The sequence below is a fragment of the Oncorhynchus mykiss genome, chromosome 17 (genome assembly GCF_013265735.2).
Source record: "Oncorhynchus mykiss isolate Arlee chromosome 17, USDA_OmykA_1.1, whole genome shotgun sequence".
Classification (NCBI taxonomy): Eukaryota; Metazoa; Chordata; class Actinopteri; order Salmoniformes; family Salmonidae; genus Oncorhynchus; species Oncorhynchus mykiss.
Genome location: NC_048581.1, coordinates 13,974,225 through 13,997,609, shown reverse-complemented (window position 1 = coordinate 13,997,609; position 23,385 = coordinate 13,974,225). Strand labels below are relative to the sequence as shown.

Genomic DNA, 23,385 nt, shown 5'->3' with positions numbered 1-23,385 from the left:
AGTAGTCAGTAAAGTCCGCTAGCTACTGATAACAGCTAATACACCGATCCACCGGGTGTACATACTGTCCATAAACCAGTAAAAGTGGTATAACTTAATGTTACTGTAGCTAGCTAGTTAGCTCTAGCTAGATGCTCACATTAGCATCTGACTATGCAAATCGTGCAGTAACAGTAAGCCTACACTACAATGCTAGCTAGCTGTAATGTTGCTCAACAGTTTTAATTTGCACACAAAGTGAACCAATAACAGTGAATTTACCTGGAATTCTAATTAAGTTTAGAAATGAAGAAATTCTGTGGTTCAGTGAATGACTTCCGATGTTCGGCAGATCCACGCTCTCGATCTGTCCACTCTTTACATTCACCAGACACTTGCAAATGGACAATGGCGGCAAAATCTTAATTTAACCAACATTAGTGGGCGTGGTCATGCTGTTTTACTCCAATCAGTCAGTATTTTTGCTCCCACTCTAGCGGCCACTGGTAATAATTACACTCTAAAATGATTTAATTTAACTACTTGAGAGAAAAATAATTTTAACTCCAGAATAAACAACACCTGTGTCGAAGCAAATGCTATGTATGCATTACAGGTATAACATGCGTTTATCTTGGCCAGGTCGCAATTGTAAATGAGAACTTGTTCTCAACTTGCCTACTACCTGGTTAAATAAAGGTGCAATTAAAATAAATAAATAAACATTTACTTGATGTATTTCACCGAAAGTCCCTGATATTTATTCTAATTTATTGTTTTAAGGTTATTTTGAGATGTGTTACACTACTTTCAAGAGTGAACTATTGTATTGTATTTATTTTCTACATGGTGTTAATGCTGTGAGGTCATCAACGGGAGCCATGCTTTTACTCCTCGGTTTGCTCAGAGCCTGATGAGGAGAGGTATGTGTTATGCACGCTCCGCTCTTTTCAATGCACATGTAAGCAAATGTCCCAAAAAAGACAACCGAAAATTATATCGTCATTGATTTAGTGTTGCGCTACTGTTTTTAGGAATATATATTAGTGTGAATGGGGATAATGTTTAATTGCAACTTTGCAAGGCTTGCCCAGCGTTACCTTTGCGGGTCTCTCAGGTGCAGACAGCGTGAGTTTTCTGACAGGAATTCTGCACTCTTTTGTCTTTTATCAGGCTAATATAGTTGTGTATGGCAGTCCAGACGGCAGCATCAAGCTTGGCTTTGTATTTGTATCCAGGTATGTTGTGAAATGTGACGATTTGATATGTAATGTTTAATGTGCTAATTAGTTAGCTGTTGTTCATTTTGTTACTTGTCTGGACATGTCAAAATGGCGATGTTGCCTCATTAGTATACCTCAGGTACAATAGTACACTAAGAAATATTTAGAATTTATTAGCTAATTATTTCTGTACAACATTTATCAAATTAAATGAGTCTTTTGAAAATATGAACATGTACATTTTGTACAATGCATTTTTAGTTGTTGACGTGAGTTCGCTTAGAGCGTGATGAAGCGAGGCTAATATAGTTGTGTTTGGGAGTCCAGACAGCAGCACCAACCTTAGTCTTGTATTTGTATCCATTCCATGCAGTCACCAAAAGAGAGACAACCGGCAGGCTTGTGTCCAGAGACTTGTCTTCCACCTACACCTCACCAGAACACAACGCAGAAAGGTACGGTACTGTACAGTGCCTTTAACACGTGCATGATAGGGAGATGAGGCCAGAGGTTGCAAAAGTGAATTGTAAACACATTTTACAATGCATTCTTCCAACTTCTCTCTCCCCTCTTTTCTCTCTCAATTTCCCTCCCTCATTTTCCTCCTTTTTCTTTCTTTATTATTTCCTCTTATTTCTCTCCTTTTCTCTCTTCATCCATCTCTTTTCTCTCATTTCTCCTCTTTTCTCTCTTTTACTCTTTACTCACTTCTATCCTTTCTCTCCCTCCTTTATTTTCTCTTTTCTCCCCTGGTTTCTCTAATTTCTCACTCTTCTCTTTCCTCTTTTCTCTTCATCCCTCCATTCTCTTCATCCCTCCATTCTTTCTCTTTGAGGATCACTACACAGTGTATAGGAGGCTGAAACGCTGGTCACCCACATCTGCGACCAACTTTTTCAGAAAGTATGGTGCTAGAACGCCATTGATAATTTCTGTGCACTTTGAAGTGGGTAGCAGCAGTGGAGTCTGAGAAAGCAGCTCTACATGCTTCTCCAATGTGATCACATGCCGGCATGGAACAGTGTTCAGCGATAGCTGATGGTGGCCTCAGCCTTTTTTGCAGAGTTTTTTTTTTTAACCATAAATGGCAGCTTGTTTTGGGTGGAACTGTTATAAGGCCTTGTCTTTTGAGTATGTTTTTGAGTTGTGTTTTTTTTACATCGCTAAGTTTGGCGTAGAAATCAGCCTTACAATACAGGCAGTATGCCCGTGTACCATCTCCAATTAACGGCTTCGACCAGCTTTTGAATTCAGGGTTCGATTCCCACTCCTTTCTGTATTTTTGTGTACAGTTTAGACTGAGATATGAGCTAGGCAGCTAGATGTTTAGCTTATGTATGTGCACACACACAGTGGACAAGGTGAGGAAGTGACTGAGGCTGTATGAGTCAAAAGCAAGCAGTGTTTTATTTTTGTGCAGTGAATTTATTTTAGACAAAGAACATTTTACATTTACATCCTGCCCTGAATGTAAGCCAGGGCGGGATAAGCCAGCGGCGGATTCCCGCATGCTCAATTAATTTGCAGTCTGGACGCGGAGGGGTGAACATCTCCTGCTCTGACTGCAGCTGGGAGGGACTGCTGTGCAAGGACTGGGCCGCAGTGTTTCCAATTTAGCGACCTTGTCACTATATTTAGTGAGTGTTCAGATCCCTCTAGCGACACATTTTCAAAAAAGTGACTAGCGACAAATCTAACTACTTTTTCTGGTGTTAATGGAGACTCTGACATGAAAGCACGTATCGTTCTTACTCTTCTCAACGAGCAGTGGGTGCTGCCATCGGCCCAATGCATTCACAGGCGGCCCAGCAGTGTTGCCAACTCCTCAGTAAGGAAAGTAGCTATAGGCTGTCCGAAAAGTCGCTAACTTCTTATGGCTGGGGGCAGTTGAGTAGCTTGGATGAGTAAGGTGCCCAGAGTAAACTCAGGGGCCTCAGGAGAGCTTCCGTCTTCAGCGGCGGTGGGACTGGATGGCCCAGACCTGGGAGCGTCAGCAGGTTCCCCTGACAGAAGTGCCACTGAGCTGGAGGACGGGGGGCTCATATCATAGGAGTGACATGAGGGATGTGGACTGTCGGGTCTGTCTGGAAATGCATTGCAATTGCCCTGGTACCTGAGAGAACAATGCATGATTAGGGTGGGAGAGCTGTTGCTGTTAACATAATTTCTCTGGAATTAATATTTCCTGATTGAGCTAATCATGTAAATTTGATTAACTAGAAAGTCGGGCACCACAAAATAATATTTATAGAGCTGTTTTCTTCCGAATAAACTCTTAAAAGACCTAGTAATATTTTACACCAATAGCAGTCGATATTAATCGTCATCTTAATTCAGTCTCATCTGAAAGTTGTAAATTCTTGGTTATCTGCACGAACCCTGGCTCACAAGTTGAATCAGCAATACAAAATTGGGTTTAATTCTTTATTTACTAAATACCTAACTAATCACACAGAATTACACATACACATAATTAAATCATAACTTGATTACAAATTACGCCATTAATGGAAAACGTCCCTAACGGGCGTAACAGATATGAGAGCTGGTTACACAAAAGAGAAGGGGCTGGGTTTGATTGAAAGAGCGGGAAGACTGAGGAACAAAGGGCGAAGCTGTGCTATCGTAAATACAGTATCTTATGCATTCTAAATTACTGCCCATTTGGAAAAGGAAAATGCAAGAAATATTTACTCTGAACTGCGCTTCTGTAGGTTGGTGGTAGATGGAAGGCCATGTTGCCCAACTGAGTCCTTTGAAGAATGTCTCTGCTGGTAAATTGAATACGTTGTAGTAACGTCGTTGGGTGGTAGACGGGATACTCTGCCTGTTTCTTCCTAACCCTCATTTGCAGCGGTTGTTGCTAACTCAACAGCTAGGAGGTATCACTTCTGTAGTGAATAAGAGTTCAAAGTTCATACCATTCGCAACCAAAGCTCACGCTGATGTTGGCTTCGTTCTGTAGTTATTATCTGAACCATTCTGACATCGGATCGTCGTCCTCGGAACAGGAGGTTATATTGTCGTCAAGGCTTTATATAGGAAAGGAGAGGAGGGCGTGTTTGAAAAGTTTTATAGCCCATGTCCCTTCACAGGGGCGGGCCACTGATTGAGCAGAGCCCTCCCTACCTTATGAAAACCAAGATCTCACATTTTAGAAGCTAAAATCACATTTCATCCCGTCACGAATAATTTCATATTCAAACATTTAAATTGAACAACAATTCCATGTGAATCCGATAACTCTGTGTGTAGACTTTTCACTGTAGAGTTTATCTTATCATTGATGAGAATGTCTCAGATGACAACCGAACTGATATCATATTCATTAAGTACCACCGCATTTGTTCAATTGGTCGGATTACCAGAATACAGTTAATTTCCCTCCACCTTCTGATGTTCCCAGAATCTCTTATGTTAACTAAGGGTTTTGAAAATATAACATCAGTAGGGTAGAGAGAGGAAAAAGGGGGGAAGAGGTATTTATGACTGTCATAAACCTACCCCCAGGCCAACGTCATGACACTACACAATGACAATTACCGGTTGAGGTGGAGTTGGAATGACTCCCAAGGATGTGGAGCCCCGTGCTCAGCGATAAACCGGCATTTGCTGATCTCGTGAGTCCTGTATACAGTGGAGGTGGCGCCTCCGCTCTTTCCAGATTACCTGGATGCGGATGTAGTCCAGCAAGGAGATGCCCAGGGTGTTGACCCCCTTCTCGCTGTTGAAGGTCCCGAGAAGGTCAATGAGGATTTTGCTCGTCGCAGCCCAGCGCGTACGACTCCGACAGTGAATCGCAATCTCCTTCCTGACGATCTTCCTCGAAACCTCTGCCTCGGTGAGGACGACCATCCCGTGCTTCCCCTCCAGCTCAGACCTCTTGGCCTCCAGCAGTCGGCGGACATCGCCTGCATCCCACTCAAAGATGCAGGCTGACAGCTGCCACATGAAGGGACCGTAGAGCTGGTGGCTCTGTGGTGACACCTGACGCGAACCACCAGCTGGTCCCAGTCATTGTACATGGTAGCTGTCTTTGATCCGCTGGAGCAGCAGTCTCGGTCCACGTACATGGGCGCCACCCCCCCCCAGCGAGCCGGTACCGCTCCATGAGACCAGCCGCCATGGGGAGCAGGCCCTTGCCCTCACCAGTAGTGAGGACACTGACGAGGACCTGCCCATGCTCATTACCGACGTCGGTAACCCAGGCGGCCGTGTCTGCAGCGGTACCCGCAAGCTTTTTAGTCACCTTGCAGCCAGACGGGTGAGGGCACTGGGGGCATCTCCGATGGATCAGTGAGCTGCCGCCCAGTGCCAAGGCCAGAAACTGCTCGCACTCCCCGAGGTACCGTATACAACTCCACATTCCAGGACTGGCTGTGACTTTCACACAGCTTGCTGTAGGTCTGTGACGCACTGTTCACAGGACAGCCTAGAGGAGTGAGATATAAAGCATATGAATGACATGCATTCATTTGAATAAATTACTAACAATTCAACTAATAAACTAACAAAACCTTGTGAACTTACTTGTATGTCAATATTGCTGAAAACTGGCAGCGATGCATCCAGCTGACTGACAAGGTCCCGTGACCACCCAGCAAGCTTCTTACACCGACCGCATTCCAGGTACTCAGTGGCCATGTGATACCAGCGGTCGAAGTCCAAGACCCCCCGGATAGTCTTGTAGAGCCCAGCCTTGCAGAGTGTGCCTCTGCACCCAGACTGGGGACGTGCCAGCTTGTATGTCCATATGCATACGGGCATCCAAAGGAACAGTTGACATGCGAAGAAGGGGTTGTGGGATGCAGGTGGCTGATTGTAGATCGGTCGGGGAGGCGTCCACCACGTGACTAGGTCAGTGGTGTCAACCTCTCAAAGTTGTTCCTGGTGAACAGCGTGCGGCCGATCCACCGCTGCTGCTCCTTGGTGAGAGATGAACGCCAACTCTCTGGAAGCAGCAGCTGAGTGAGAGGAGAGAGTGATGGGGGCGGGGGAGAAGGGATGGTAATGTTTCAGAGAAACGGAGGGCGGCCTTGGAGGCAGGAAGGACTGCCGGGGCAAATCCTCCTCTTCTCTCTGCCCCAGCAGAGCAGAGGCCGGGGCAGGAACGCCGAGGGAGCGATGGGGGGACCTGTAGGGATCTTACTGAGGGAAGGAGGTGGTCAAGATCTCGCGATACATGGCCCCATCCATCCTCCCCTCAATACGGTGCAGTCGTCCTGTCCCCTTTGCAGAAAAGCATCCCCAAAGAATTATGTTTCCACCTCCATGCTTCACAGTTGGGATGGTGTTCTTGGGGTTGTACTCATCCTTCTTCTTCCTCCAAACATGGCGAGTGGAGTTTAGACCAAAAAGCTCTATTTTTGTCTCATCAGACTACATGACCTTCTCCCATTCCTCCTCTGGATCATCCAGATGGTCATTGGCAAACTTCAGATCTTGCATGGAGCCCCAGACCGAGGGTGATTGACCGTCATCTTGAACTTCTTCCATTTTCTAATAATTGCGCCAACAGTTGTTGCCTTCTCACCAAGCTGCTTGCCTCTTGTCCTGTAGCCCATCCCAGCATTGTGCAGGTCTATAATTTCATCCCTGATGTCCTTACACAGCTCTCTGGTCTTGGCCATTATGGAGAGGTTTGAGTGTGTGGACAGGTGTCTTTTATACGGGTAACGAGTTCAAACAGGTGCAGTTAATACAGGTAATGAGTGGAGAACAGGGGGCTTCTTAAAGAAAAACTAACAGGTCTGTGAGAGCCAGAATTCTTACTGGTTGGTAGATGTTCAAATACTTATGTCATGCAATAAAATGCAAATTAATTACTTAAAAATATGGATTTTTGTTTTAGATTCCGTCTCTCACGGTTGAAGTGTACCTTTGATAAAAAATTACAGACATCTACATGCTTTATGAGTAGGAAACACTGACGATTATGCAGGTTATCAAATACTTGTTCTCCCCACTATATGTCATCATTTCCAACTGTGTAGAACAAGTGGAATTATATTTTCCTTTAAGATATGTAACACTTACGTAGCCGCACTCTTGGGCCGGGTGTTACTGACGGGGGTGGGCCAGGCCACAGCAGCTACCCCCTCCTGGTCTATGCGCTGAATGTAGTCAATCAAGGCGGCCATTGCACTCCCAGGATAACGGGGTGTCTGCGCCCTCAAGCTCCTGACATATATCTGTGTGAGACACAGCAGAGGGAACGTTTCAGATGTAAAATGTTGCATAGAACACACTGAGATTAACATAGAAAACACAAAAGATGCGTGCCCCTTACTTTATCCTGTCTGCACCCGTAGCCTCATACAGGTCCTGTAGTGAGTCCCACTTGTACTTCCCGATGCCAACAAGGGTCTTGCCCTCTTGGCCTGAAATCAGCACGTGAACCAATTAACTGTAAGAGCAAAATAGTTACATCTTACATACAATGAGGAGAATTAATCTCACCTGGCTAGGAGGACTTTAGCTTCCTCGTACACCCGGTTGAACCTGACCATCTCAGCGAAGGCCGGATAGGCGCACGAATAGCGAGTCAAGGCGTCCTTGTTGGCCCATCAGGGGATGCTGGGAAACGCTGCCCTCTCGCTCCCTCTCCTTCTGATGCACTGTTACCACGTGCACCATGTAGCCCACGTCGTTCTCCATCAGCCACTTGAAGGTCTGACCCCGGTACTTGTCGAACCGTGCACCGGCTCAGGATGACCATCTCTGCACCGGGGTCACCTCCCTCGGAGACGACGCGGGCTCGAGCCTCTGCCTCCACTTCCTCCCACTTCTTAGCCCTCACAGGAGGGCCCTGGGTACCAGAAGCAGGAGGGCCCTGAGCACCAGAAGCAGGGGGGCCGTCAGCGGCCACTTTTACTGCCTGGGGTGTGTGGCCTTGAGGACCAACTCCTGTGAGGGTGTGAAACGGAACCCAGTCATTTCCATTTTAGGAGGCAAGAAAAATACTATTATCATGACTGATGAGTGCAGTGACAAGGAACAGCATAACCGTATGTATTAGATTCATATAAAGGAACTTACGTTTGCTTGATAGGTCTGCTAGGAGGAGGACAGCAGTGGGGGGTTTGGGTGATTATTATTTTATTTGTAGTTAAATTCAGTTTACATAGAAAGACACGTTTGCCCCCTGCCCAAGGATATTGCCCATTCTTCTCTGTGGAAGGAGGAGGGGAAATGGGGGGTTTTGCTGGGTGAGAGGAGGAGTTGGCAGGCATGTGTCAACAATGCATATTAAGTAGACATGTGCTTTGAGCACCAGGGGCCTGTTGCACAAAACTAGGATAAGGGATTAAGCCAGGATATCTTGGTGATCCTGGCTCAATTGATCCGTAATCCGGTTGCACTAAAGATGGATAGGGGGCAGGAGGATATGTTATGGTATAAATTACCATGGAGATTTATTCTGTGGAGCTAGCCTGCTCCAGACCAGGCTAAATTCCAGGATCTATTTAATCTCATCCCTAATGTCAGTCAGCAGTCACCACAAATGGAAACCAATAGTTATTTCACTGCTCACTATACATTGTTATCACATATAACTAGACCCACTGTTATTTAAACGTTTGTGATCATTAATTTCAATGATTTTGGATAAAAAATGATTTTTAGATGATGTTGCTATCATTAGATAATTTACAGTTTCCCATAGACTATAAGGCTATATATAAAATGCTAGAATATTAGGGCCACAGAGGGGAAAAAAACACAAGTCATAATATTGTAACCAGTTGTTTTAAAGGAGGACAGTTGTTAAAATGACAGATGTGGGGCATTTCGTGAAATTGTACTTCAGTATGGTTTCATAAACAAAGACATGCTGATGTGCCAGAATATTAAGTATCACATTGTCATAAGTATCAAAACTGTAAAAACAATATGTAGCTTTTCTGCAGAAAGAACCAGCCTCATAAATTTATGACTTTATCCTTTTTCTTCAGTGTGGCCCTAGTACTCTGTCATATAAACAAATACACATTCCATATGAATATAAAAACACAATGTGTAACATTATGTTCCTTTATTGAATAAGGACAAAACAAAGCAGGTAAACCATCAGCTCCTTTCAAAACTGAAGTCACAGTGACTCTACAAGATGGAAAGCACAGAATCTAAGCATATTATACAAAATGATACATATACAGACCTTTGAATGTGTATAACACACCCTGCATGTCTGCACACTAAAATAAATGCAGGACAAATCCATACACATCAACTGAACAGACAAATGAATGGATGCAGTAGCCTCCCTGCAGCCTTGTATTACACACAGTATACCGCACAAACATCATAAGAGGCCAAATTCGTCAAAAAACGAACCCAAAAAAACCCAAATTCCTCTGCCACCGCAGGACATATTTAACCAAAATTGAAAGCACACATACTAACTAAAATAATTCAACACATATTGGTCCCTCAGCAGCCGACCACTGTCGTCATCAGGGAAGATTGCCGGATTGTCCCAGTCCATGGCTGGTGGCACTCTGGGGGCCCTCTCCTTCCTCAGGCAGGCCACATTGTGGAGGACAGCACAAGCCACAGTAATATCACATGCCCTAACAGGGCTGACCCTTAATTTGTGAAGGCAGTGAAAGCGTGCCTTCAGGAGGCCAAAGGTCATTTCAACTCTGGCCCTGGTCCTGGCATGGGCATGGTTGTAGGCCTGCTGTGCTTCCTGGGGGTCTGTGAAAGGTGTCAGGAGAAAAGGCTGGCAGCCATACCCCCTGTCTCCCAGCAACACACCAGAGAATTCACCTGTCAACACAAAATCTCATCATTACTACCTCATAAACACAGTGATATTCTTGACACAGCCATGATGGTTATAAATAGGGGTTGTGTGGCTTACCTTGTGATAGGCACTGATAGATTTCAGAGGCCCGAAAGATTCTGGAGTCATGGACTGAGCCAGGCCATTTTGCCACAACATTGCTGATCACACAGTCAGCATTGCAGACCATCTGAAATCATAAGATGAGGAATATTACACCAATCAATGCACATCACTGGCAATGCAGAGTGTTCGTCAATGGACAATATCAAAAAGTTATGTTCACCTGAACATTAATGCTGTGAAAGGATTTCCTATTCACAAAATCGGCCTCATGGGCACCTGAGGGGGCTTTTATCCTTATGTGTGTGCAGTCCACTGCACCAATGACATTGGGGAAACCTGTCACACAAAGTAATGAGTATCCTACTATGTGTTAACAGTTGTCCTGTAATTTGTAGATCCTCTTACCTGCAATCCTATAGAACTCCTCTTTGATGTCACAGAGTCTTCTGTGGCCAGGGAAGGAGATGAAGACATCTGCTAATGCTTTGATAGCCAGACACACACTCCTTATTGTGCGGCAAATTGTGGCCTTGTTCAGCTGTTCTGCATCCCCCACTGAGTACAGGAAGGCTCCACTAGCAAAAAAGCGCAAGGCCACACAAACCATTTGCTCCACACTCAGTGCATGGCTCCGTGCAGTGCGGTGCTTAATCCGGGACCCAGTAGTCTGCATAGATACCTGATGCCATCTGCAGAAAACCTGTATCTTTCATATAGATGGTCATCAGGGAAGGCCAGTGGGTCCAACCGGTCCCTGAAGACCCTTTCTCACCTGAAGGCTCTCCTCAGCACAAGTGCTTCTTCATCCACCACATCTCGCACGAATGGGCATGCCATTGTCTTCCCGGCACAGCCAGAAGAGGACTGGCCATCCCACATATGCTCTCTCTAATTCTCTCTTTCTTTCTCTCTCTCGGAGGACCTGAGCCCTAGGACCATGCCCCAGGAATACCTGACATGATGACTCCTTGCTGTCCCCAGTCCACCTGACTGTGCTGCTGCTCCAGTTTCAACTATTCTGCCTTATTATTATTCGACCATGCTGGTCATTTATGAACATTTGAACATCTTGACCATGTTTTGTTATAATCTCCACCCGGCACAGCCAGAAGAGGACTGGCCACCCCACATAGCCTGGTTCCTCTCTAGGTTTCTTCCTAGGTTTTGGCCTTTCTAGGGAGTTTTTCCTAGCCACCGTGCTTCTTAACCTACATTGCTTGCTGTTTGGGGTTTTAGGCTGGGTTTCTGTACAGCACTTTGAGATATCAGCTGATGTACGAAGGGCTATATAAAATAAATTTGATTGATTGATTGATTGTCAGAGCAGAAAGGAACACACAATTTTGGGCCTTCATATAGGCTAGTGGCCACACCTGGTGCTGGGGGGGGTGGGCAAAAGAGGGCGATGCCTTATAACGATGACTTGGTTGTACTGATTGCTGGGAAAATAAAAAAAACCTTAGAAAGATGCCACCGTCCTGTGTGCTCACAATAAGAGCTCATATGTCATGGCTCACTTGACTTTACGAGAATATACCTAATTTTTATTTTGAGCTGTGTCATCTTCTTGGAGCTGGGGGAGGAAAGAAAAATAATGATTAATACATTTGTGTTACAGTTAGCATACAGTGTACATTGAAGGCATATCTCACCTCCCTCTCAAGTTTTTTTATTTCAAGGTCCAGTTTCCTAATTGTCCTCTTTTTTATTTCGAACTCCAGTGCAAGATTTTCCATCTTTTTCTTCTTGTACTGAATGTCTATGTCTGCCAGTTCTATTTGGCACCGGAGGTGGTTGCCATACAACTTTCTGATAGCTTGTGAGCTCTGTGAACACAATACAATTAGCGCAGCTGGAATTTGGCAGGATGTGGTGTCCTTTTATTAATACGCACTATGTTGCCAGGCTGGTTTTCCCACTGTATAGCATCTGGGTCCTGTAAAAGAAATTAGATTTTTTGATTTTGATGAGGACTCCTCACCATTGTAGAGTAAATAGTACTTTCACAGTCTTAACATGATACCTCATGCCTTCTGGAATCCAGAGAGATGGTCTCCTCATCATCGTCTCCATCATGTGCTGTTGCTGCTGCACTGGGGCCTTCACCCTATCACATTTAATCGGATTCATATTGAAGCTAGTAGACAAGACATGCCAGGCCTACAGTATGCCTTTGATGGAGTACTCACTGGATCAGCATCGTCTGGTGCTTGTGCTGGTGGCTCTAACAGGAACACAGTGCTGCCAGACACTGCAAGGCAATAGGTAAACCAAAGTCAGACAGTCCAAATTGATTCAATATGAATGTGGTTGTATCCCATGTAGAGATGGAAGGACATACCTTGAATGAAGCGGGTGGCATCTTGGGAGGAACCTATGCTCGTCTCTTTCCCCCCAGGGATCCCCTCTAAGACGGGCCTGCCTTTATTTAGCTCCAAGGCCATGTCCTCTGCTGGGGTAAGGTCAGCCTTTGGTGACCCACCACCCGTGCCTTGTCTGTGGGTATTCTTTTTCACTGCTAAAACAGTACAGACAATGTGTGAGCAGGCACCTTCTGGGTACAATATATGCTTGTGCTTTGTTAAATATTAGTCAGGGACCATACCATTCTGCAGAATGTTCTTGTATTTGATTTTGACCTGCTGCCATGTCCGTTTTGGCCCGTTCATGTTTAATCTACACACACACACACACACACACACACACACTTAATGGAGTCACACTGCAAAAAATTACTTGGTATTTTTGTCTTGTTTTCAGTAAAAATATCAAAAATTTTATCATAGCTTTATACAGTGTGATGGAGTTACTTTACACAATTTCACTCATATCTGCAGTGCATTTCAATAAAAAAAATTAACCGTTTCATAATTACAGTACAACTGCATTTTTGGAGATGTGAATTAAATATTTGAATTGTAATTGTGATGTTTCAGCGGAGCGGTGAGTGTGTAATTGTGCACTACTTACGCATTCAGGCGGTCTGCAATACTTTGCCACGCTTTTTCTCTTTGCTTTATCACTGTGGCGGTGTTGCCTTTCTTCTTAATTATATCTTTTACCTCCTCGTATGCCTCCATGAGGATTTGTGCTTCCGACGGGGAAAAGTACGCGGCTCTAGTTGCCATGGTAAATCAGTTAATCTGTGATCTGTGGCGGGGTCTATTTGAGTGAGCCGTGAGCGCGCACCTATCCAGGATTGGTTTCACCTGGCTTAATGAATCCGTGTCTGCTCATCCTGGCTTGGTCTTTGTGCAACCAATTAAGCCTGGACACACATGTTTTGGCTTCATTGAGCTCAGCTGAGTCATTTATCCCGGATGTCTTAATTCTACTTTTGTGCAACAGGCCCCAGGTCTAAACAGTGATGACAACAACAGAAGCCCAGTCTAGGAGTTAATGATGAACCAGAGTATACATAGGGAAACAGGATGGAACGGAAGATAATTATTGCAATGTAAATCCAGTAAACATTAAATAAATGTCAGCAATCACTACACACAAAATAACACACCACAATTCCTCTAATGTACTGTGTGTGTGTGTGTGTGTGTGTGTGTGTGTGTGTGTGTGTGTGTGTGTGTGTGTGTGTGTGTGTAGCACAGTGCATCTGGGCCACTGACCGAAATGTGGACAGAAATGTTTGCGAAAGTTAAGCTAGACATGCCTTATATTGTTTTACCTTTGTGTTCTAGCTACTGCTGTAGAAAAAAACATCAGCTCTGCCAGGAAGTTGAGTTTTCACCTGAAGATGTGTTGATAAATCATGTTTGATTTATATTTGTATATTTTAATGTCTATCCTATTTTTTAAAATTTTTACAGTATTTTGTTTGGGAACGGACCGATGTTCGTCTGGTGTCTCGCCTCAGAACTGCCTACCATGGGTTACCCTACCAGTAGTCTTATAGACTACAGACAATATAACTCTGAGGGTCCTCAACACACACAAGCCTCTACACCGCGCTCAAGGTCTCGGTCCAGGTAGAGGGGAACAGTGAACTATTTACAACAACAAACAACATCCGACCACCCAGGCAGTGGCTCAGTGTTCTTCACCTCGCCCCTTAGTGTCCTTCATTTCCACCAGCCACTGGGCCACGTTCTTACCCCCCCCCGCAGCAACAGAGCAGAACGCCACGCGGCCGAAGCGACTGTTCCCCGTCTCCCGCCGCTTCGGCAACCCGCATTTGGCACAGACGTGATGCTCACGTTGCCTTCCCTTCCCGGGTGTCACCTCCTCTTGCCGCCATCCTCTTCCTCCTCCAAGCCGTTGTCCTTGGCACTGGAGGAGGTGAAGAGCAAGCCCGTCTGTGGTCCTTGGGCTTGGGAGGGGCCGGGAAGTGCTGTTGTTGCTCCAGGTGGGCTGGCAGAATGGGCACGTGAGCGGGCTCTCTTTGCTGGGTGGTCTGGCGTGGGACTGGGGGGGGGGCGGCGTAGAGAAAGGGAAGGGTGCCTCCTGCTTGAAGTTGAGGGGTTTGGCTCAGCAGCAGCGAGCCCTATTCCCTGCTGCAGCACCATCCTCTCCTTCTGACGGCGGGAGTACCTGAAACAGGGAGAGAAAACAAACACAAGCTGACACTCAGATTGTCATTAGTCACAAGGCTTTATATAACAAGTCTTCGATAAGTTAATGTCTTACCACTGACTGATGGTCCTTTGATTCAGCTCAAAGAGCCGAAGGTTGGTCTGGGCCATCAACCTTGGGCTGTTCAGCACTGCCTCCCTGATGGCCACGTTGTCTGCCAGAATGAGCGCCCACCTGCTCTTCTTGACGCCGGCAGACTGCGTGGCGCTGGGATGGATTTGGCAGAGCTGACTGCAAATGGCCTCCACCAAACGGCTGGTGCCCGGCCAATTTGCAGGGCCCGAGTTGAGTCCGAGAAGGCAACTGAAACAGAGGAGATAAATAATTAGAGAACACTGAAAAATAATGATAGCCATCGCCTGACCTTCATATGCATTTAATGTAGAGGCAGGCAATAAAATAGTAAGGTGGAGGACATGAACACTAACAACATACCATTGGAGAGTCTTTTCCTACGATAATGGACAACTTCTCCTTCGTTGCCTTGAACCGCCCCTGAACGTTCCTCTCCTGGTTTCGGGCAGGGTAGATCAAGCGTTGCTTGTCAAAGTCTGGCAGCACCAGCCACAGCGCCACCAGACCGTCTTTCCTGCGGTCCGACAGCCCCTGACGGTTTCTCACCCCCACCAAGGCCCTGACAAGCCTGCAGACAATGTCACACATTTAGGTAAAGAGACAATGTCACACATTTAGGGGTAACACTTAAGATGTTTCTACAAAGGAAATAGATGTTATTTTACATTGTGTAACTAACAGAAAATCACACTGATGGATTCTTTTAAAATGAAACTCTTGTGTTGTGAACTTTCTAAAATGTTTGCACTCAGCTGATGGCATCTTTGTTATTAAACACCCAAAACTTGTGTCTTGAGTTCGTCTCAATTCCTTATTCAAGAGGTTACAATAGCAACACAAAAGCTCAATTATAATTCCCTCTGAATCAGAGGAGTGGGTCAGGGTGAGGAGAACTGTGTCGACCAGGGGCCTCAGGAGAGCTTCCGTCTTCAAGGGCGGTGGGACTGGATGGCCCAGACCTGGATGCGTCAGCAGGTTCCCCTGACAGAGGTGCCGCTGAGCTGGAGGACCGGGCACTCATAGGAGTGACATGAGGGATGTGGACTGTCTGGTCCACATCCTCCTCCTGAAAAACCTCGTCCTGCCTCTTCTGGAAGGTCAGGGTCCGCGCTGACATCCTGCGGCACTCTGCCAGTCTGCGAGTACAGGTACTCCACTCCGAGGAGTTCCCCTATTAATGCAACAAAACAACAACAACAAAAAACTCAGGCAAAAGCATTGTAGGGAAGTGTTAATGTAATTAATGCAACTGATGTAAATGTTCATTATCTTACTCGACTTACCCCTGTACTCGCTAGGCTTGGTGTAGTCCTTACCCTGTTCCTTGCCAAGCACCCTTTGGCTGCTAAGGTTAAGGATGTGCTGCAGGTGGCCACTGTAGGAGAGCAGGGGCTTCCTGTTCTTTCCCTCCACTGCCGCCTGTGCACGGTCCTCGTTCCACCTCATCAGTCCATCCAACAGGAATGCCTGGAAATGCATTGCATTTGCTCTGGTACCTGAGAGAACAATGCACGATTAGGGTGGGAGAGCAGTTGCTGTTAACGTTAAGCATTACTTTAAGCTTAAACTCTGACAATTACCTGGGATGAACTGGTTGAGGTGGAATGACTCCAAGGATGTGGAGCCCCGTGCTCAGTGATAAACCGGCATCATCACGCCGCCCTTGGTGATTATGCAGCTGTACACCGGGTGGGTCCTGTATACAGTGGAGGTTGCGCATCCGCTCTTTCCAGATTGCCTGGATGCGGATGCAGTCCAGCAATGAGATGCCCAGGGTGTCGACCCCCTTCTCGCTGTTGAAGGTCCCGAGAAGGTCAATGAGGATTTCGCTCGCCGCAGCCCAGCGCGGCCGACCATCCCGTGCTTCCCCTCCAGCTCAGACCTCTTGGCCTCCAGCAGTCGGCGGACATCGCCTGCATCCCACTCAAAGATGCAGGCTGACAGCTGCCACATGAAGGGACCGTAGAGCTGGTGGCTCTCAGTGGTGACAACTGACGCGAACCGCCGCATCAGGTGCTCAGATGTCCAGCCGAACCACCAGCTGGTCCCAGTCATTGTACATGGCAGCTGTCTTTGATCCGCTGGAGCAGCAGTCTCGGTCCACGTACATGGGCGCCACCCCCCCCAGCGAGCCGGTACCGCTCCATGAGACCAGCCGCTATGGGGAGCAGGCCCTTGCCCTCACCAGCAGTGAGGACACTGACGAGGACCTGCCCATGCTCGTTACCGACGTCGGTAACCCAGGCGGCCGTGTCTGCAGCGGTACCCGCAAGCTTTTTAGTCACCTTGCAGCCAGACGGGCGAGGGCACTGGGGGCATCTCCGATGGATCAGTGAACTGCCGCCCAAGGCCAGAAACTGCTCGCACTCGCCGAGGTACCGTATACAACTCCACATTCCAGGACTCGCTGTGACTTTCACACAGCTTGCTGTAGGTCTGTGACGCACTGTTCACAGGACAGCCTAGAGGAGAGAGATATAAAGCATATTTTATTTATTTTTTATTACCTTTATTTAACCAGGTAGGCTAGTTGAGAACACCTTTATTTAATCAGGGAGGCTAGTTGAGAACAAGTTCTCATTTGCAACTGCGACCTGGCCAAGATAAAGCATAGCAGTGTGAACAGACAACACAGAGTTACACATGGAGTAAACAATTAACTAATCAATAACACAGTAGAAAAAAGAGTATATACATTGTGTGCAAAAGGCATGGGGAGGTAGGCGAATAATTACAATTTTGCAAATTAACACTGGAGTGATAAATGATCAGATGGTCATGTACAGGTAGAGATACTGGTGTGCAAAAGAGCAGAAAAGTAAATAAATATAAACAGTATGGGGATGAGGTAGGTAAAATTGGGTGGGCTATTAACCGATGGACTATGTACAGCTGCAGCGATCGGTTAGCTGCTCAGATAGCAGATGTTTGAAGTTGGTGAGGGAGATAAAAGTCTCCAACTTCAGCGATTTTTGCAATTCGTTCCAGTCACAGGCAGCAGAGAACTGGAACGAAAGGCGGCCAAATGAGGTGTTGGCTTTAGGGATGATCAGTGAGATACACCTGCTGGAGCGCGTGCTACTGGTGGGTGTTGCCCTCGCGTGCTACGGGTGGGTGTTGCCATCGTGACCAGTGAACTGAGATAAGGCGGAGCGTTACCTAGCATGGACTTGTAGATGACCTGGAGCCAGTGGGTCTGGCGACGAATATGTAGCGAGGGCCAGCCAACTAGAGCATACAGGTCACAGTGGTGGGTGGTATAAGGTGCTTTAGTAACCAAATGGATGGCACTGTGATAAACTGCATCCAGTTTGCTGAGTAGAGTATTGGAAGCTATTTTGTAGATGACATCGCCGAAGTCGAGGATCGGTAGGATAGTCAGTTTTACTAGGGTAAGTTTGGCGGCGTGAGTGAAGGAGGCTTTGTTGCGGAATAGAAAGACGATTCTAGATTTGATTTTAGATTGGAGATGTTTGATATGAGTCTGGAAGGAGAGTTTACAGTCTAGCCAGACACCTAGGTACTTATAGATGTCCACATATTCTAGGTCGGAACCATCCAGGGTGGTGATGCTAGTCGGGGGTGCGGGCAGCGAACGGTTGAAAAGTATGCATTTGGTTTTACTAGCGTTTAAGAGCAGTTGGAGGCCACGGAAGGAGTGTTGTATGTCATTGAAGCTCGTTTGGAGGTTAGATAGCACACAAGGACGGGCCGGAAGTATACAGAATGGTGTCGTCTGCGTAGAGGTGGATCAGGGAATCGCCCGCAGCAAGAGCAACATCATTGATATATACCGAGAAAAGAGTCGGCCCGAGAATTGAACCCTGTGGCACCCCCATAGAGACTGCCAGAGGACCGGACAGCATGCCCTCCGATTTGACACACTGAACTCTGTCTGCAAAGTAGTTGGTGAACCAGGCGAGGCAGTCATCTGAAAAATCGAGGCTACTGAGTCTGCCGATAAGAATATGGTGATTGACAGAGTCGAAAGCCTTGGCCAGATCAATGAATACGGCTGCACAGTAATGTTGCTTATCGAAATGGTCGGTAATCTGTTTGTTGACTTGGCTTTCGAAGACCTTAGAAAGGCAGGGTAGGATAGATATAGGTCTGTAGCAGTTTGGGTCAAGAGTGTCCCCCCCTTTGAAGAGGGGGATGACCGCAGCTGCTTTCCAATCTTTGGGAATCTCAGACTACACGAAAGAGAGGTTGAACAGGCTAGTAATAGGGGTGGCAACAATTTCGACAGATAATTTTAGAAAGAAAGGGTCCAGATTGTCTAGGCCGGCTGATTTGAAGGGGTCCAGATTTTGCAGCTCTTTCAGAACATCAGCTGACTGGATGGGGAAGGCTTGGTCGAGTTGCTGTGGGGAGTGCAGTGCTGTTGACCGGGTAGGAGTAGCCAGGTGGAAAGCATGGCCAGCTGTAGAAAAATGCTTATTGAAATTCTCAATTATAGTCGATTTATCAGTGGTGACAGTGTTTCCTATCTTCAGTGCAGTGGGCAGCTGGGAGGTGTTATTTTTCTCCATGGACTTTACAGCGTCCCTGAACTTTTTTGAGTTAGTGTTGCAGGAAGCAATTTTCTGCTTGAAAAAGCTAGCCTTGGCTTTTCTAACTGCCTGTGTATAATGGTTTCGAGCTTCCCTGAACAGCTGCATATCACTGGGGCTGTTCGATGCTAATGCAGAACGCCATAGGATGTTTTTGTGTTGGTTAAGGGCAGTCAGGTCTGGGGAGAACCAAGGGCTATATCTGTTCCTGGTTCTAAATTTCTTGAATGGGGCATGTTTATTTAAGATGGTTAGGAATGCATTTAAAAAAAAAAAAACGGGCATCCTCTAGTGACGGGATGAGATCAATATCCTTCCAGGATACCCCGGCCAGGTCGATTTAGAAAGGCCTGCTCGCTGAAGTGTTTCAGGGAGCGTTTGACAGTGATGAGTGGAGGTCGTTTGACCACTGACCCATTACGGATGCAGGCAATGAGGCAGTGATTCCTGAGATCTTGGTTGAAGACAGCAGAGGTGTATTTAGAGGGCAAGTTGGTTAGGATGATATCTATGAGGGTGCCCGTGTTTAAGGCTTTGGGGAGGTACCTGGTAGGTTCATTGATAATTTGTGTGAGATTGAGGGCATCAAGTTTAGATTGTAGGATGGCTGGGGTGTTAAGCATGTTCCAGTTTAGGTCGCCTAGCAGCACGAGCTTTGAAGATAGATGGGGTGCAATCAGTTCACATATGGTGTCCAGAGCACAGCTGGAGGCAGAGGGTGGTCTATAGCAGGCGGCAACGGTGAGAGACTTGTTTTTAGAGAGGTGGATTTTTAAAAGTAGAAGTTCAAATTGTTTGGGTACAGACCTGGATAGTAGGACAGAACTCTGCAGGCTATATTTGCAGTAGATTGCAACACCGCCCCCTTTGGCAGTTCTATCTTGTCTGAAAATGTTGGTAGTTTGGAATGAAAATGTCAGAATTTTTGGTCTTCCTAAGCCAAGATTCAGACACAGCTAGAACATCCGGGTCGGCAGAGTGTGCTAAAGAAGTGAATAAAACAAACTTAGGGAGGAGGCTTCTAATGTTAACATGCATGAAACCAAGGCTATTACGGTTAAAAGAGCGCGCATGGGGAATAGGAGTGGAGCTAGGCACTGCAGGGCCTGGATTCACCTCTACATCGCCAGAGGAGGAGTAGGAAAAGGGTACGGCTAAAAGCAATAAGAATTGGTCGTCTAGAACTTCTGGAACAGAGAGTAAAAGGAGGTTTCTGGGGGTGATAAAATAGCTTCAAGGTATAATGTACAGACAAAGGTATGGTAGGATGTGAATACAGTGGAGGTAAACCTAGGTATTGAGTGATTAGAGAGATATTGTCTCTAGAAACATAATTGAAACCAGGAGATGTCATCGCATGTATGGGTGGTGGAACTAATAGGTTGGATAAGGTATAGTGAGCAGGACTAGAGGCTGTACAGTGTAATAAGCCAATAAACACTAACCAGAACAGCAATGGACAAGGCATATTGTCATTAAGGAGAGGCATACTTAGTCGAGTGATCAAAAGGGTCCAGTGAGTAGTGAGGTTGGTTGGGGCCACGGCGATTCAGACAGCTAGCCGGGCCATCGGTAGCAAGCTAGCATAGGATGGAGGTCTGTTATTAGCCACCTCGTGCGTTTCCGTCGGTAGGATTAGTGGGGTTCCGTGTGGTAGAGGGGATGAATCCAATTCGCAAAAAAAACAACTACTATGCACATAGACACACATGGTTATCTGACCAAATTATCAGGGGTACAGTAGTATCTACCATTTATATTACTATTTATCTAGCATACACACTCACTCTTTCAAACATGATTATTTGGTAAAGTTATCAGGGGTAGTAACTAGCTTATTTTATTTGACTATTTCTTTCACACACACACACACACACCTCATTGGCTAGGTTAGCTAGCTAGTTTTGATGATTAACTAGGAGAGAGAGAGACCAAATCAAGACGCTGGACAGAGTGGAATCAAGTATAGCAAAAAGGCAGTTTATTAAAGTCAAAGATATCTTGTCCTTGCAGTTAAGCGTGCACGGACCTATTCATATAGCTCAGAAGGAGTTAGCTGAAAAGGCTGCCTAAACAGAACTTGCAGCAGAATGTATACACAGAATAATGTAGGTGGAGTCTCGTCGTGTTGGTCTTCTGACTGGTCCTGAAGAGTTGGAGGCGGGCCTGCTCTAGCCAGAGCAGGAGCCCCATTGGTGCACAGCAGAGTCCTCTGCTCTTGGCACCCGACCAGTAGAGGTGGGTGGAGTGTGCGTGCTCATTAAATGTTTGTGTGTCAAGGAAGCGTGAGATAGGGGGACTGGCAGTGTCTGCTTTAGGCTCAGGTGTTTCCTGTCTTTGCAGGAGTGCATGCAAGGGTCAATGTCAGTGAGATAGTTTGGCACTCTAAGCTCGTTAGTGTTGCAGGATGTTCTTTGTAGTTTTCAGGGGAGTGTATTTGAGTGATGGCAGCTATGTGTCCTTTGGATAATCATGTTATTGCACGTAGGCTCTAAACTTGACTGAGGACACTGGGCCCAGAGTTATCTGAGGAAATCCGGTTTAACCAGAGGGTTGGCCAGCTAGTAATGCTTGATATTTGATTATTTATATAACAAATCCCCCTCTTCACATCTATTAGACGTGAACAATAGAAATAGAATATGGAGCAACCAAACAATTTGGTAGAAACCAAATTTTTGAGTCCCCCTCTTCACGTCTTTTAAGACGTGAAAACTATATAGAACCGAGGAGGAGGAGATGACAAAAACAAAAAAAAACCTCTATTATGCAGCGAAACTAGGCAATAAGACAAGGACCAGAAAAGGCAACACTAGTGCTACACATGGAATGGGCAAGAGGAGAAGTCAGGAGGAAAAACAAAAACAAAAACAGCTACGGACACTAGGACAGAGGAGATCAGGGTCTTATATTTACCGAACGCATCCATCCAGGAGTCCCACATAGAGGTGTCAACCCCGGAGTGGTGCTTCATCTTCCCATTAAGTGTACGAAGACCCTCTAGGGCAACAGTAAGACTACCATCCGTGGCTGTGTTATTGGGAATAAAAATACAACATTGCTCACCGAACATGGCACATACACCACCACGTTCAGCCAACAGCATATCGACTGCGATTCTGTTTTGGAAGGCCATTAGGGATGTGGCAGCCAATTGCCCATGGACCGCCTCGAAGCCTTGTTGAGTCCAATTACCAAGTTTCTGGACATTGAAATTAATGTAATTAATTCTATCCACATTTTTATTAACTGTACACCACCAGCAAAATGATGATTCAAAACCCGCGGCTACTTGGTCAACCAATTTATACTCATCTGGTACCCCCCTGGGGACGCCAATAGCATCAATGTAAGTTGGGTCCCCAGCTGAAGGGGCCAGATATCCCTAGCCTTACCCAGGGAGGGAGAAAGGGCCCTCTAACTGGGCGAGGTTCCTTTTTCAGGGGAGGCGGAGTTTGATGCCGCATCACCTGAGTCAGGAGTGTCTTTATTTGGAATCGAATTTAGCCCGCTCAAATCGGCTCTGACTTCTGTCAGTGTTCTAGAAGGAATTGGGGCTGGAGTGCAATGTGTGAGGTGGTGCCAAGGTGCGCCTGATTTACCTTTGACCTGAACTGAGTGTGAAGTAACTTCCTTCACTTTGTACGGTCCAGTCAACCTGGGCTCCAGCCACTTTCTCTTGTGGACTTTAACCCTCACCCAGTCTCCAACTTTTACCTTCAGTGGTAGCCAGAGCAGGAGCCCCATTGGTGCACAGCAGAGTCCTCTGCTCTTGGCACCCGACCAGTAGAGGGGGGTGGAGTGTGAGTGTGCGTGCTCATGAAATGTCTGTGTGTCAAGGAAGCGTGAGATAAGGGGAACTGGCAGTGTCTGCTTTAGGCTCAGGTGTTTCCTGTTTTTGCAGGAGTGCATGAAAGGATCAGTGTCAGTGAAATAGTTTGGCACTCTAAGCTCGTTAGTGTTGCAGGATGTTCTTTGTAGTTTACAGGGGAGTATATTTGAGTGATGGCAGCCATGTGTCCTTCGGATAATCATGTTATTGCATGTAGGCTCTAAACTTAACTCTGGGCCCAGTGTCCTCAGACATCCGGTTTAACCAGAGCATTGGCCAGCT

The 23,385-nt window shown here is 46.3% G+C and overlaps 2 protein-coding genes across 11 annotated transcripts in view; one reads left to right on the top strand and one right to left on the bottom strand.

The window, feature by feature from the left end:
- The window catches only part of LOC118940024, a 1,007,326-nt gene that overhangs the window by 432,379 nt on the left and 551,562 nt on the right, over positions 1-23,385 (bottom strand). The window lies entirely within an intron of this gene.
- LOC110485459 overlaps positions 532-23,385 on the top strand; it is a 37,286-nt gene continuing 14,432 nt past the window's right edge. For 6 of the 10 annotated variants that reach the window (XM_036948049.1, XM_036948048.1, XM_036948043.1 and 3 more), the window contains exons 1-2: positions 884-1,217; positions 1,576-1,657. The gene's annotated coding sequence lies outside the window, so the exon portion shown is untranslated. Of the gene's footprint in view, positions 1,218-1,575; positions 1,658-23,385 lie in introns of all 10 variants that reach the window. The other 4 variants (XM_036948040.1, XM_036948041.1, XM_036948042.1 and 1 more) reach the window with 4 other exon arrangements.